The following is a 5,000-nucleotide window of genomic DNA, read 5'->3' on the forward strand; positions in this document are numbered from 1 at the left end:
CGTCACGCCACGAGGTCGGGGATTGCGAGGAGAGCCAACGCATGGGCGCGCGCACGGCAATTTAATGCCACGCCCACGCCAGCGTAGAGCTCTCCTCGCAATCCCCAAGCTCGGCGGTCCGCACCAGCCACGTCGGCCAGGCCTCCGACTTGCGAGCAGGGGCAGCGGCCACCGCCGCCGTGACGTCGCGGCAAGCAGACAGCCGCGCAGCAGCTGCCAGCACCTTGGCACAAGCACGGCAAATGAATGCCATGCCCACGCCGCGGATAAGCAGCCCCAACGCGCCCGACGGCTTGGAGCGGGTCCCGAAGACGGTGGCCGGAATCGGGTCGTCGCCGGCCGGAAAACGGGTCATCGATGCCAGCAATACTTCGGGCCATGAGGCCCCCCACCTTAGTCCGAGTTTAGCAACAGCCCACATATCCCCCGCGGCAGGCCTATGGGCGCCAGGCCAGCGCGCCCCATGGCCAGTCAGGGGGCACCCCCCTAAAGAGCAATAAGTGTCATTGAAGCTCTGGCAGGGGGAGACACTACTAGGTCCCAGCTGTCACCCCCCCTCTAAAAAATTCATTTCTTGGTATTTTGAGCTGAAATTTTGCACAGAGGTTGGCAAAAATCCAATCCAACTTTATTAATTTTTCCAGAATTTTTCGAGGTCGGGAAGTATTTTTTTTTATTTTCCTACCATTAAAAATCGAGGAAATCGGAAAAAATAGGAACCGGCTCGGAATGACCCCAAATTCAGTGGGCAGCCTCATAAAAATATGGCTGATTTTACTGGAATGATTTCATGTGGAAAGCACGACGTTTTGTTGTAGGAATGCGGGAACCCCAGCGGCTCGCCTACCGCGGCCAGCGACGTCGGGCTGGCCCCTGCAGCGCCTAGCCTCTCCCACGCGGGGGGCAGGCCAGAACGCGGGGGGCCAGGGCCCGAAGGCAGCCCCCCCGCGGGCGAGAGAGCAAGCCAGCAGGGGCTGTCGCCTGCCGCGGCCAGCGACGTCGGGCTGGCCCCTGCAGCGCCTAGCCTCTCCCACGCGGGGGGCAGGCCAGAACGCGGGGGGCCAGGGCCCGAAGGCAGCCCCCCCGCGGGCGAGAGAGCAAGCCAGCAGGGGCTGTCGCCTGCCGCGGCCAGCGACGTCGGGCTGGCCCCTGCCGCGGCCAGCGATGTCGGGCTGTCGCCTGCCGCGGCCAGCGACGTCGGGCTGGCCCCTGCAGCGCCTAGCCTCTCCCACGCAGGGGGCAGGCCAGAACGCGGGGGGCCAGGGCCCGAAGGCAGCCCCCCCGCGGGCGAGAGAGCAAGCCAGCAGGGGCTGTCCGCGCGTCGCGCAGCGCGGCATGGCTGCGGGGGCCGCGCGCGCGCGCCCAAGCGCCCAAGGGCCCCCAAGGGCCCCAGGCCCTCAGGCCCCAGCGCCCCAGCGCCCAGCGCGGGCGGGCGCGCGCGCGCGTGTGGTCTTTGAGGGGCGCCGGCCTGGTGGCTCCCTAAAGAGCAATAAGTGTCATTGCAGCTCTGGCAGGGGGAGACACTACTAGGTCCCAGCTGTCACCCCCCCTCTAAAAAATTCATTTCTTGGTATTTTGAGCTGAAATTTTGCACAGAGGTTGGCAAAAATCCAATCCACCTTCATTAATTTTCCCAGAATTTTTCGAGGTCGGGAAGTATTTGTTTTAATTTTCCTACCATTAGAAATCGAGTAAATCCGCAAAACTAGGAACCGGCCCGGAATGACCCCAAATTCAGTGGGCAGCCTCATAAAAATATGGCTGATTTTACTGGATTGGTTTCATGTGGAAAGCACGACGTTTTCTTGTAGGAATGCGGGAACCCCGGCAGCTCGCCTGCCGCGGCCAGCGACGTCGGGGACGCTGGCCTGCGCTGTCGAGCCCGCGAGGGCTGTCTCCGCGGCAGGCCCCCCCTGAACGGGGCACGACAGGCCACCGCGCTGGCTCGTCCAGCGTCGACAGTCCCTCGTCCAGGTTTCAGATCGCGCCAAGTCGAACCCATGACCTGCTCAAGCCATCGTGCGCTGCCGAATTCGCATCTGCGTGTAGGCTGCCATTCCACGCGGCAGCCCCTGTTTTCGTCAGCGTGCCCCCCTGACGAATTTTCCTGCCTGGCCCAGTCCAGCGTCCAGCCCCTGTTCGTCGAAAAATCTGCGCTGCCGATTTTCCACGCGGCAGCCCCTCTTTTCGTCAGCGTGCCACCCTGACGAATTTTCCTGCCTGGCCCGGCCAGTCCAGCCCCTGTTCGTCGAAAAATCTGCGCTGCCGATTTTCCACGCGGCAGCCCCTCTTTTCGTCAGCGTGCCCCCCTGACGAATTTTCCTGCCTGGCCCGGCCGGTCCAGCATCCAGCCCCTGTTCGTCGAAAAATCTGCGCTGCCGATTTTCCACGCGGCAGCCCCTGTTTTCCTCAGCGTGCCCCCCTGACGAATGTTCGTCGAAAAATCTGCGCTGCCGATTTTCCACGCGGCAGCCCCTCTTTTCGTCAGCGTGCCCCCCTGACGAATGTTCGTCGAAAAATCTGCGCTGCCGATTTTCCACGCGGCAGCCCCTCTTTTCGTCAGCGTGCCCCCCTGACGAATTTTCCTGCCTGGCCCGGCCGGTCCAGCCCCTGTTCGTCGAAAAATCTGCGCTGCCGATTTTCCACGCGGCAGCCCCTCTTTTCGTCAGCGTGCCCCCCTGACGAATTTTCCTGCCTGGCCCGGCCGGTCCAGCCCCTGTTCGTCGAAAAATCTGCGCTGCCGATTTTCCACGCGGCAGCCCCTCTTTTCGTCAGCGTGCCCCCCTGACGAATTTTCCTGCCTGGCCCGGCCGGTCCAGCCCCTGTTCGTCGAAAAATCTGCGCTGCCGATTTTCCACGCGGCAGCCCCTCTTTTCGTCAGCGTGCCCCCCTGACGAATTTTCCTGCCTGGCCCGGCCGGTCCAGCCCCTGTTCGTCGAAAAATCTGCGCTGCCGATTTTCCACTCCGCAGCCCCTGTTTTCGTCAGCGTGGCCCCCTGACGAATTTTCCTGCCTGGCCCGGCCAGTCCAGCGCCCAGCCCCTGTTCGTCGAAAAATCTGCGCTGCCGATTTTCCCCGACGAACCTGCAGCTGCACAAATCCGCGCTGCCACTGCCCCATTGTCTGGACCAACAGTCTTTTCCATCAAGCCCTGGACTATAAATCGTCCAGACTCATCGCCAGCACCCGCTGCCGATTCTGCCGACTTTGCCGATTTCGTCGGCGCTGCCGATTCCAACACTGCACCCACCGTGTCTAAACCAGCGCTGTTTCGTCAGCGTGTCCCCTTGACGAATTTCCCTGCCTGGCCTGGACAGTCCATCTTCCAGCCCATGTTCATCGAAAAATCTGCGCTGCCGATTTCCCCGACGAACCTGCAGCTGCACAAATCTGCGCTGCCGATTTCCCCCCCTGTCGGCATGGCTGCCGCTGCCCCGATGTCCAGACCAACAGTCTTTTTTGTCGACTTTGCCGATTTTGTCCGCGCTGCCGATTCCAACACTACCCCCTGCATCCAAACCAGCATTGTTTCGTCAGCTCTTCCCCTGACGATTTTAGCCCTGTAACAAACAGTAGGCCTCCAATCCCGCCAACGGGAGCCAAGTTGATAGGGAAGAGAATTGAATGACGCGCCTGGTCCTCGCACCCCGCCACCCGAGGGGCCTTTTTCCCGGCAGCCTCTGAAAAACTCTAGCTTTCACGGTCCTCGCCGCCCCTCACCACCATGGCAGGCCTCTAATCCCACCCATCAGCAGTTGTAGCCGATAGGGCAGTGATTTGAATGACGCGTCGCGGGCCGCCGGGTCATCTCACCCGGCCATTAATTGGAGCGTTTTTGGCTGGCCGAGGATGGGGGGATGGATCTCTTCTTCCGAAAAAGCAAACAGTACATCGGGAGTTATGTTGACGGGGCATGGAATTGAATGACCCGTCGCGGGCCGCCGGGTCATCTCACCCGGCCATCCCGGGGAGCGTTTTTCCCGGCAGCATCGGGGAAACTCTTGCTTTCACTGCCCGCTGCCCAAGTCCCCACTCGCATCGGCCCCCCGCGCCAACAAGCCAACGCTGCCGAATCGGCAGACACTGCTGCCGAATCTGCCGACACTGCCCCGCGGGCTGCCACTGCCCCAGTGTCTAAACCAGCGGTCTTTCTCATCGAGCCTTGGACTATCCAGTCCGTCCTGACTCATCGCCAGCACCTGCTGCCGATTCTGCCGACTTTGCCGATTTTCTCGGCGCTGCCGATTCCAACACTGCGCCCACCGTGTCTGAACCAGCGCTGTTTCGTCAGCGTGTCCCCTCGACGAATTTTCCTGCCTGGCCTGGACAGTCCACCGTCCAGCCCGTGTTCGTCGAAAAATCTGCGCTGCCGATTCTGCCGACTTTGCCGATTTCGTCGGCGCTGCCGATTCCAACACTGCCCGCCGTGCCTGAACCAGCGCTGTTTCGTCAGCGTGTCCCCTCGACAAATTTTCCTGCCTGGCCTGGACAGTCCATCGCCCAGCCCATGTTCGTCGCAAAATCTGCGCTGCCGATTTTCCCCGACGAACCTGCAGCCGCACAAATCTGCGCTGCCGAATCTGCCGACACTGTCCCGCGGGCTGCCACTGCCCCAGTGTCTAAACCAGCAGTCTTTCTCGTCGAGCCTTGGACTATCCAGCCCGTCCAGACCCATCGCCAGCACCCGCTGCCGATTCTGCCGACTGTGCCGATTTCGTCGGCGCTGCCGATTCCACCACTGCCCGCCGTGCCTGAACCAGCGCTGTTTCGTCAGCGTGTCCCCTCGATGAATTTTCCTGCATGGCCCGGCCAGTCCAGCGTCCAGCCCATGTTCGTCGAAAAATCTGCGCTGCCGATTCTGCCGACTTTGCCGATTTCGTCGGCGCTGCCGATTCCAACACTGCCCGCCGTGCCTGAACCAGCGCTGTTTCGTCAGCGTGTCCCCTCGACAAATTTTCCTGCCTGGCCTGGACAGTCCATCGTCCAGCCCATGTTCGTCG

The sequence above is a fragment of the Populus nigra genome, chromosome 2, assembly GCF_951802175.1.
Source record: "Populus nigra chromosome 2, ddPopNigr1.1, whole genome shotgun sequence".
Classification (NCBI taxonomy): domain Eukaryota; kingdom Viridiplantae; phylum Streptophyta; class Magnoliopsida; order Malpighiales; family Salicaceae; genus Populus; species Populus nigra.